This window comes from Rhinopithecus bieti, unplaced genomic scaffold (assembly GCF_001698545.2).
Source record: "Rhinopithecus bieti isolate Rb0 unplaced genomic scaffold, ASM169854v2 scaffold_1295, whole genome shotgun sequence".
Lineage (NCBI taxonomy): Eukaryota > Metazoa > Chordata > Mammalia > Primates > Cercopithecidae > Rhinopithecus > Rhinopithecus bieti.
The window spans coordinates 2,912,158-2,923,827 of NW_016803880.1; the positions used below are offsets into that span (position 1 = coordinate 2,912,158).

The 11,670-nt window shown below is 34.0% G+C and overlaps 1 long non-coding RNA gene across 1 annotated transcript; it reads right to left on the minus strand.

Moving 5' to 3' along the window:
* Positions 1 to 2,002: 2,002 nt before the first annotated feature.
* LOC108517950 (uncharacterized) lies at positions 2,003 to 10,963 on the minus strand. Its single transcript, XR_001882255.1, has 2 exons — positions 10,844 to 10,963; positions 2,003 to 2,279 (listed from the first exon to the last, which is right to left on the minus strand). It is a non-coding gene; the product is annotated as an uncharacterized LOC108517950 (long non-coding RNA).
* Positions 10,964 to 11,670: the final 707 nt, after the last annotated feature.

The window sequence follows — 11,670 nt, forward strand, 5'->3', positions numbered from 1 at the left end:
TTCATTTTGCTTCTATTTTATTTCCTGATTCAAAATCCAATGCCAGTCAAGTAGAAGGCTCTCAGTAAATATGTATAGATAAATGTACACAAAGAACAAGGTAATTTTAGACATGACTATGGGCTTCAATCAAATAGAGGTATTATTTTTTCAGAAAGGAATATGTGAAGAAGAGAAAAAAATTGTAAACTGGTTAGGGACTCCTAGTAAATTTTGTTTTCAGATTAAACTAAAAATTCCACTATTAAAAAAGAAGATAAGTATCATTCCTTCATTGACCTAACTTGTTTTTTTTTTGTTTGTTTGTTTTGTTTTGTTTTTGAGATGGAGTCTCACTCTTTCACCCAGGCTGGAGTGCAGTGGTGCTATCTCAGCTCACTGCAAGCTCTGCCTCCCGGGTTCTTGCAGTGAGGCCATTCTCCTGCCTCAGCCTCCCAAGTAACTGGGACTACAGGAGTCCAACACTGTGCCTGGCTAATTTTTTGTATTTTTAGTAGAGACGGAGTTTCACCGTGTTAGCCAGGATGGTCTCGATCTCCTGACCTCGTGATCTACCCGCCTCGACCTCCCTTTTTAATTGCTTCCCAGACCAGCACACAAATATGAAAGAGAGATTTGTCTCTATATTTAAAGATTGATTTTTCATTGTGATCATTATGCTTTCCATTAATTTAGTATTTGGTGTTCAGGTAAAGTAGCTCAAAATAAGTATAGTGAATTGCACTATTGATCTTTTTTTAAAGTAAGTTCTGAGGTTTGTTTCTGCATACAGAAACCATTTTCTTTGTGTAATCAAATTGACGTATTTCATCCTAGTTTCTTCTACTTTAGGGAGAAAGACATACCAATATATGCGTGAGCTGAAGTGAGTTTTCCATGAAGTATTGAAAAGTGTTCTTGATAATTTGAAAGTGAAAACTTTTAAATCTACCAGTTCATGATGGCTTTTATTGGTTGACTGGATTATTTGGAAAAATAGAGACACTCATAAGATTAAGAAACAGAATTAGAATTTATCATTAGGTTGTAAGCATCATGTCATGATTTAGAATGTCATGGACATTCTCATTACTTCCTGTATTCATCAAGATTCTTTAAAAAATCTGAACCAATAGGATAAAAGAAAATATACATAGCTACATACCAATATAAATATATGTCAGTATATAAAACATACATGTACACACATAGCTATAAGATTTATTGTAAGGGTTTGGCTCATGTAATTATGAAGGCTGAGTCACCCATGATCTGCCATCTGCAAGCTAGAGACCTGGAAAAGCTAATGGTGTGGTTTCAGTCCCCATTTGAAGGCCTGAGAGTCAGGAGCACCAATGGCATAAGTCCAGTCTAAGGCCAGGAGAAATCTGATGTCCCAGCTCAAGCAGTAAGGCAGAGAATAAAAAGATACTACCCTTCCTCCACCTTTTGCTTTATTCAGGCCCTCAACTGATTGGTCTATGCCCACACTCATTAGGGAAGGTCATCAGCTATATTCAGCCTACAGATTCAAATGCTAATCTCATTAAGAAACACCTTTACAGATACGTACCAAAATAATTTTAGGCCAATATGTGAACACCACATGAGTCAATCAAGTTGAGACATAAAAAGAATCATCACGTCTCCTTACCAATCATAGCATCTTCTCTTGATAATTGCCCTGTTTTTTCATTCAAGTGTTTGCACTTCCTTCTCATACCTGTGTTTTATGGTGGAGCTTGTGTCAGAACTGAGCCAACTGGCATAATACCAATGAAAAGCCACTGAACTTCATCAAAGCTCAGCGAATGAAACTGGGAAAAACATTTCTAGAATTGCACGCTCTTTATTTATACCTTTTGAAGTGTTGCAAGGTATAAATGTAACTCCTGCTGTGGTTATCTCATTCCTGAAAAGAAGGAAGCCAGCCTTAGTGTGAGGCTCTTTGAGGAAGGCAGAGTAGACTAAATGAAGAATCTTTGATGAGTAGCAACATCAAATAAACAAGCACAAGCCTTTGTACTCCTCTAGCAGATGAGCCAGTAAATTCGCTGTATTGTTTAAACTAGTTTGAGTTACATTTTCTATTAGCTCAAATTTGAAGAGTCTTAAGTAGTCTTAAGTATTACACAGATCATTGTTATAAAATGTCAAAGCAAGCTGTCTCTTTCAATAAGCAGTTGCTTCTATGGCGTGTTTGGAATGGCTCGGATGAACATTCTTTAGCAAAAATAGCTCTTCTTCTGGTTGGTCAAAGTACAGAAATTCCATAAAGGCACTAAATATTCAGATGGGTCCTGTAATAGAAACAGAGAACAATCTTGGGAGAATGAGCACAAAGGACTGGTATGTTTTGGTGGGTGGAACTCCAAATTTAAATAAAACCACTTTATTTCACCAAATTCTATATACTCTTGGGCAATGGGGAACTTGGTTGTTGCTGAGAAGACTGCTGGTGCCACCTGGGAACATGGATAAGAAGGATGTGTGGGTCCAAACTAACACAAGTTGTGTTTATCTCAAAAAGTGGCCCATACACAGATATATAATGCTTAAAGTTGAAGATAATTGGGAAACTGAAACAGAAATCAACAAGTTGAGATATTTGTACTAAAGCTTTTTTTTTTCAAATGTGTATACCTTTTTAGATCAAGGAGTGTGAAGGTAAACTGGTACCTTTGCACCTAGTGAAACAGAATATATATTTGGTTTGAGCATCATTTAAAAGTAAATTGAAACATTTGTAATGAAATCCCCCAAATATCCTTGCCTACCTCTTTTCAAAGCTCTCATTCTCAATTATGATTATGAATTCCAGTGAACACTGAGTCAGGGCTGGAATTTTGCTCTTTTAATGCCTTGGTTTATTTAAGTATAATTTAGAGAAAGGCCAGACTACCAAACTTTTGGTCTCAGTCAAAGAGTGTTGTTTATGACTTGACCGTGCCATGCCTATTAACTGCTTCCCTACTTTAACTAATAAATTTTCACTGCATCCACCAACCTAACGGAAAGCTCAAACTTCACGAGAAGTACAGATTTCAAAGGTCACATGTGAACTTGTTACAAGTCAGGAAAAAGACTAAATGGCCTATGAGCACAGGATTTGAGTCACACTTAATTTTTTAACTTTATGTGGAAAGCAGTATTTAGAAGTTCCCTTTCAAATTGTTTATTTATCATGCTAGTGCTTGGAAAGAAAGAAAAAAATGAACTTACCAATGAAAATCTTTTCATCTATTACATATAGAGAAGAAATAGATAGGTAATAGATAAAACCAAAGTTCTTAAATCCAACTCTCCTGACACATATATTTTAAAAATGTACATACATAAATATATACATTAAAAATATATGTACAATTATTTAATACATATTTAATGCTAAAGAAGGCTCTCAAATGTTTTATTTTATGAATTTTTATATGAAATACCAGGTATCACTAAACATCTCATATTAGTATTTTTCCTTTGCTTTTGTTACATCATTGTGATTAGTTATGTTCAATAACATTTTAGTGTACCATAAAATTAGATCCAATGTGGCAATATTTCCTATGTTGTGAAAATATGAATAACTTAAATAAATACTAAAGTATAACTACATATTCTTTAGAAAAATAAATATGCTTTTAGAAGTTTTAAGTGTTTTTCATTAAATTCCAACAGTTAAGCAACATATTCTATGTTTACATTTTTAATTCTGGTGCATTGGGTTAAATGACGATATATGTAAAATATGGATAGAGAAACTTTTTCTGCAAAGGGAACAATAATACATCTTCCAGCTTGGGAGTCTATACGGTCTCAATTGCAAATAAATTCTGCTTTTTCAGTTTTGAAAGAAGCCATAAACAACATTTAAATAAATGGGATGGCTATGTTTCAGTAAAACAGTATCTAAAAAAAGCTGTGAGCTGGATTGGACTACAGGCCAGGGTTTTGCTTACTGCTGATCTGGACATATAAAATCCATAGTTTACTAATTTTCTAACTGGAAAAACATACTCAGCCTGCCTTCAATGCAACATAATTGTTTATTACACATTCTAAAAATCTACATACATATATATACATATAGATTTATAATTTTCTAATGTCTTTCTAAAAAAGGTAATACTGCAAAGGGCAACTCGAATGACCCCATCACTATAAAATAAAGGTAGGCATGCCACTTTTTTATAGCTAAACATATAAAAAAAAAAGAAAAAAGTAGGTTCATGAAATCCATATTCATAATAATATTTCACATTATTCTATTATTCACATGGAAGAATTCTATTTGCAATAAGGCTTACATAGCATTTCTTTTGAATCTTTGAGCAATTCCAGGATAGTTCATGTTAATGCAATCAATGTGACTATATCTTAGGGTTCATTTAAAAAGTCTTGTGTCTATTCACTTGATAGTCATGAATTTTAAACATTAGTGTCAATGTAATATTATTAATATAAACTTGTATAAAAACTACCATAATGAAAATATATTTAATGAATGCAATGCTGTTTTATCTTCTCTATCGTATTTTGCTATCAAAATTAATAATATTAAAAAGAAAGTGGTTTCACTGTTAACTCCATTATGTAAAGAGATCGGAAATTGTGTACATTCTTACAATACAAAAAACTAAACAAACTGAAAACGAATAACTTTTCTTGGACTCATCAGAGAAACAAGATTACAGAGAAAGCCACTACCCTGAAATTCAAAGAAATATGAAATCCAAGAGTCTCAACTAAGATCACTTTATCTGGGGAAGATGTTTCTGTAGCCATAAACTGGTATGAACACGTGAATGGTAATAATGAGACATTCCTGGAGGCTGACTATAGACTAGTTTGGGAGTGAGATACTACTGCACATCACAGTCTAAGGGTTCCCTACACTTTCATGGGTTCAGTCTCCAGGAACTGCACCTACTTCTTATGGTGAAGAGTCAAAAAATCTTCATATGTGGCTCTGGAAGGGATAAAGAAAAGGAACCATTGTTAAATACATCTAGAATGTCTTTGACAGTGAAGGCCTCTCCATGGGAAAGTGTATTTGCCCTACTCCAGCCCATTCTAGCCTTCCTGTTTCACCTAGTGGAGAAGTAAATGCCAAGAAGTAATTGTGAAGGTGAAATACCAACTAAAATACTGAGATTTAATTATCATATTATGGAAAACTTATCCTACCTCACACCTTACCCCAATACCAGCAAGGATCCAGGTTACCAACAGTGGATTACAGAAAAAATTGCTGCATGGCAAAGATTTATCTGATGATGAGTTCTTCGCAAATTTCAGAGACAACAGGGAAGACAAAATCAAACAGACTAAAGAAATTTGAAGCTTCTGGTACCTATGCCTATGGCACACAGTAAACAAAGCTCAATTTTTAGCCAGATCACCATAAACCATTTCATTAAAGGACTATTTATCTCAGTTCCTGTCACCCAATACTTGAGGTCTAGATTTAAACAAAAAATAAAAGCATGATAAAAGGCAAGAAAAAAACTCCACAGGCTGAAAACATAAGGCGCACATCAGAAACAGACACAGATATGACACTGATATTGAAATTATCAGAGAAGGAATTTAAAATAACTGTAATTAACCCATTATAAGATCTAATGGAAAAAAACTGACAATGTAAAAGAACAGGTAGCTAATGTAAAAAAGATATAAAATTAATAAAGTAAAAGAAAATGATAGAAGTAAAAATCACCAATCTAAATGAAGAACGACTTTGATTAGCTCATCAGCAGACTGGACACAGCTGAAAAAAGAATCAGTGAGTTGTATCTTTTGGCTATAGAAATCTCCTAAATGAAATGCAAACAAGAAAAAGAAAGTAAGAATATAATAAAAAGACAGAATATCTAAGAACTGTAGGACAAGTTCAAAAGATATAATATACACAATTGGAAAAACAAAAAGAGAAGAAAGAATTAAATAAGATAAATTTAAAATGAAATTGGCCCAGACTTTAAAAAATGGGTGACTGTATTAGTTTGTTCTCACTCTGCCAATGAAGCCATACTCAAGACTGAGTAATTTATAGAGGAAAGAGATTTAATTGGCTCACAGTTCAGTATGGCTGTGGAGGCCTCAGGAAACTTACAATCATGGCAGAAGGGGAAGTGACACTTCCTTTTTCACATGGTGGCAGGAGAAAGAAGAATGAGAACTGAGCAAATGAGAAAGCCCCTTATAAAACCATCAAATATTATAAGAACTTACTATCATGAGAATAGCATGGGGGAAACCACCACCATAATTCAATTACCTCCCACCAGGTCCTTCCCACAACACATAGGGATTATGGGAACTACAATCCAAGATGAGATTTGGGTGGGGACACAGCCAAACCATATCCATGACAAACACTAAACCACAGATCCAGAAAGGTCAGAAAATTTCAAGCAGGATATACATAAAAATGTATATATAGGCATAATGTATTCAAACTTCAGAAAACCAAACAAAGATAAAATCTTGAAAGAAGCCAGAGGAAAACAATAATACTATAGAATAATAGGAATAAAAAGTATATTAGATATTAGAACCGACCCAAAAAGAAGATGCAGTGAATTACTTAGTGTATTTAAAGAAAGATGTTACCAAGTCAGAATTCTTTATCCAGTAACATTATGCTTCACAAACAGAGAATAAAGCCTTCCTCAGAAAACAGTACTAAGAGAGTTCATAATTATCAGATCTGCCCAATTTGCAGAAATGTCAAAATAAAATTATTTAGGGAGATTAAAATGCACACAGGTCAGATAGTTAATATCTACATAAAGAAAAGAGGAATGGCAGTAAATGAACAAATAAAGTTAAAATACTCCTTTTCATTTTCATCATTTTAATAATAATTTTAAAACAAGAATAGGAATCATGCATTCCAAAATTCTAGCATATACATAAGTGAAAAGAATCATAGTAATTTTATAAAAGGTGGGAGGGGTAATTAGAAATATTTTGTTGGACGTTATCTGCACTACATGTGAAATATTACTCTCTCATTTGAAGGTGGATTTTCAGTGGGTAAAAACGTATTATATATAAAGAACTCTATGGCAACAGTAGAGTAATTAAAGCATTTTAATACTTTAATTAGTAGAGCATGTTAAAGTATAATTGACATGCTAAGAGAAGAAATAAAATGAAATCATATATAATGCTCAATTAAAGTCATATGAGGCAGAAAACTAGTATGGCAGTAAAGAAACAGAACAAATGCAATGAATATCAAACAGTTACAAACACGGTAGATGTTAATGCAACTGTATTAATAATCACTTTAAATGTTAATGGTCTAAACACGTAAATTAAAAGAAAAAGATTGTCAGAGTGAACAAAAAACAAAATAAGCCAACTATATGTTGCCTACAGGAAATCCACTATAAATATAATGATCCATAGAAATTAAAATTAAAAGAATGGAGAAAGATACACCATGCTAACAATAACTGAAAGAAAACTGAAACAACTACATTGATTTAAGACAAAGCTGACATCAGAACAAGGGAGTATTAAAGATAAAAAGGAGTGTTGAACAGTGATAAAGAAATAAACTCTGCATCTTAAAGTTATTTATCTTAAAAGATAAATGATATTTAGCATGTCTGCATTTAACAACAGAATGTAAGAACTGAAAGAACTACAAGAAACAATAGACAAATCCAACTACTTGTCCAACTAACAATATAACTATTGTTATAGTTAGAAACTTAGTCTGTTCAGGCTGCTAAAATAGTAATACCATAAACTGGGTGCCTTATGAATAATACAAATTTATTTCTCACATTTCCAGAGGCTGAGAAGTCCAAAATCCAGGTTTCAGCAGATATGTTGTCACGTGAAAGCTCCCCGCCCACACTTCTTCCTGGCTCATAAATAGCCCTCTATTCAGTGTATTTACATGGTAAAAGGGTAAGGGAGGTCTCTGGATTCTTTTATAAGGGCATTAGTCCCCTTTATTAGGGAGAAACCCTCATGGCCTAACCACCTCCAAATTCACACTGGGGATTAATTTTTAACATATGAATTGTGGGGTGGGAGGCCACAAATATTCAGTCCATAGAAGAGACCTCAAGACCTTTGTATTATTAATTGATAGATGAGACAGGCAAAAAGCCAGTAAGAGTATAGTTGACTTTAACAGTAGTGTTAGCTAAGTTAGTCTAATTGACATTTAGAAAGTACTCCATCAACAAACAAGATAATATGTGTGCTCCCATAGCTCACAGAGAACGTTCACCAAGATAGACCACACTGTGGGCCACAAAACACAACTTAAGAAATTTAAAATAACAGAAATAATGCAAAGTATTTTCTCACACCACAATGAAATCAATTAGAAACCAAAGGATAGAGACCATCCCGGCTAACACAGTGAAACCCTGTCTCTACCAAAAATACAAAAAATTAGCCGGGCGTGGTGGTGGCGCTTGTAGTCCCAGCTACTCGGGAGGCTGAGGCAGGAGAATGGCGGGAACCTGGGAGGCGGAGCTTGCAGTGAGCCGAGATCGCGCCACTGCACTCCAGCCTGGGCGACAGAGTGAGACTCGTCTCAAAAAAAAAAAAAAAAAAAAATTAGAACAGAAATTAAGAAAGTTGAAAACAATAAATCAATAGGGAACATCTATGAAAGCAAAATTTAGTTCTTTGGAATTATCAATAACATTGAAAAAAAACTCTAAGCCAACCAAGAAGAAAGAGCGAGGACAGAAATTGTCAACAGCACAAATGACAATGATGTCATAGCTAGTGATTCTGTAGTTATTAAAAAGATAATGAAGAAATACTACAAACAACTCTATGCCCACTAATGTGACACATTATATAAACTGGACCCAAATTACTAAAACTTGTGCATATAAAGAAAAATGACCTAAACAGTTTTATATCTATTTTTTAAATTGAGTAAATAATTAATAATCATCAAAAAAGCACATGATCAAGGTAATTTCACCAACATTTAAGGAAAAATTAATAAGATTTTTTCACATTATTTTCCAGCAAATAGAAGCACAGAGATTACTTCTTAGCTCATTCTAGGAGACCAGAATTATTGGAGTGCTAAAATCAGATGAAGACATTACAAGAAAGGAAAACTACAGAACAAAATCTCTCATAAACACATTTAAACATTCTCAGCAAGATATAAACAAATAAAACTCAACAACATATTAAAAATTATGTACTACAACCCATGATATTTATTTGATTTATACTATGTTGATTCTACATTTGTAAATCAATGTAATCTACTACATCAACAAGCAAAAGTAAAAAAGTATGTGATCATATCAACTGATGCATAAAAAGCATTTGATGACTATACTGCCCAAAGCAATCTACAGATTCAATGCTTTTCCTATTAAGTTACCATTATCTTTTTTTTTACAGAATTCGAAAAAACTATGCTGAAATTCACATAGAACTAAAAAGAAGCTGAATAAGCAAAGAATTCTAAGCAAAAAGAACAAAGCCAGGGGTGTCACATTACCCAACTTCAAACTATACTCTAAGGCTACAGTAACCAAAACAGCATGATACTATACATATACTATACAACCAGACACATAGACCAATGTAATAGAAAAGAGAACCGAGAAATAAAGCCAGACACCTACAGCCATCTAATCTTCAACAAAGTTGACAAAAATAAGCAATGCAGAAAGGGCTCCCTATTCGATAAATAATGCTGGGGTAGCTGGCTAGCCATATGCAGAGAAATGAAACTGGATCCCTACCTTTCACCATATATAAGCATCAACTCAAGATGGATATTGTTTTTTGAGGTTTTATATCATAAGATGCTTTTATCTTAACATGTAAGACCTCAAACTGTAAGATTCCCAGAAGGAAACCTAGGAAACTCCATTCTGGACATTTGCCTTGGGAAAGGATTTATTTCTAAGTCCCCAAAAGCAATTGCAATAAAAACAAAAATCAACAAATGAGACGTAATCAAACAAAAAAGCTTCTGCACAGCAAAAGAAACTATCAACAGAATAAACAGGCAACCTACAGAATGGAAGAAAATATTCAAAAACTATGCATCCAACAACAGTCTAATATCCAAAATTTATAAAGAACTTAAACAATTGAAGAAGCAAAATTAAACTACCCATTAAAATGGGCAAAGGACATGAAGAGACACTTCTCAAAAGAAGATATACAGATGGCCAATAAACTTTAAAAAATGCTCCACATCAGTAATCATCACGGAAAATCAAATCAAAACCACATGTGATACCATTTCACTACAGTCAGAATGACTGTTATTAACATAAAAAACCAGTAGATGCTGGCAAGGCTGCAGAGAACAGAAGAGGCATATGCTGTTGGTGGGAATGTAATTTAGTTCAGCTACTGTGAAAAGCAGTTTAGAGATTTCTCAAAGAACTGAAAGTAGAACTACCATTTGACCCAGCAATCTCATTACTGGATATATGTCCAAAAGAAAACAAACTGTTCTACCTAAAAGACACAAGCACCCACATTCATCACAGCACTATTCACAATGGAAAAGACATGGATTCAACCTAGGGGCCCATCAGTGGTGGATCAGATAAAGGAAATGTGGGACACATACACCATGGACTATTACATCGCCATAAAAAAGAATGAAATCATGTCCTTTGTAGCAAAAATAGATGCAGCTGGAGGCCATTATCATAAACAAATTAACTCAGAAACAGAAAACTAAACACCACATGTTCTCATTTATAAGTGGTAGCTAAACATTGAGGATATAAACATGGATATAAAGATGGGAGTAACAGACACTGGAGACTACTAGAGGGTGGAAGGAGGGAGGAGGGCAAGGATTTAAAAACTAACAGTTGGGTGCTAAGCTCAGTACCTGGATGATGGGATCATTCCTACCCCAAACCTTAGCATCATGAAATATAACTAGTTATTAAACTTGTATCTGTACCCTCTGAATCTAAAATAAAAGTTGAAAAGAAAAAAAAAATGCTTCTTACTGCTGGAATGAGAGGTGACAGGTAACCAAGGGGAGGAGGCTAGAATGATCCATGTCATAATGAACTGGACTTGAATACATCAGTATGAACTCATGTTTAACTTAATATGGGTACAGATGGTTACATGAATAAATACTTGTAGATATGTATTTACACGCGGGTTACTATCAACACATGTATATTTCTTTTGCTCTCTCACCTTAGAGGTCCAGAAGCAAAGATACCCCAATGGAAATGAGCACACCTTATATGTAGATATTCATTTTTAATATTAATCTCCATTTAATAAAAGAGAAACAACAACAACAAAACCAGGACTTTATAAATGACTGATTTCAGGACTAGACCAGGAAACATACAAGATCATCCTGGAGCATTTTGTAGTTACAGAAATTAAGAAAATACTTGATACACAGACTAATGGTGCAAGTATATCAAAGAGATATAAAAACCAACAGAAAGAACATTCAATGGTCAAGGCTGGAACGAAGAACAACAGAGTGAATAGATTAGAACTGGTTTATACCCCAAAGTGTAAAATTAATATCCACAGGTCCATAGTTTTAGAAATAAATGACCAAAAAAATGGGGAAGAAAAGGCAAATCTCTCATGCTAGAGAATTTCAAGTAATTTATGTTGTTATGCTCCCCTCATGGAAGTGTTACATAATTCCCCATGTCTTCAGTGTACGCTGCTTATAGT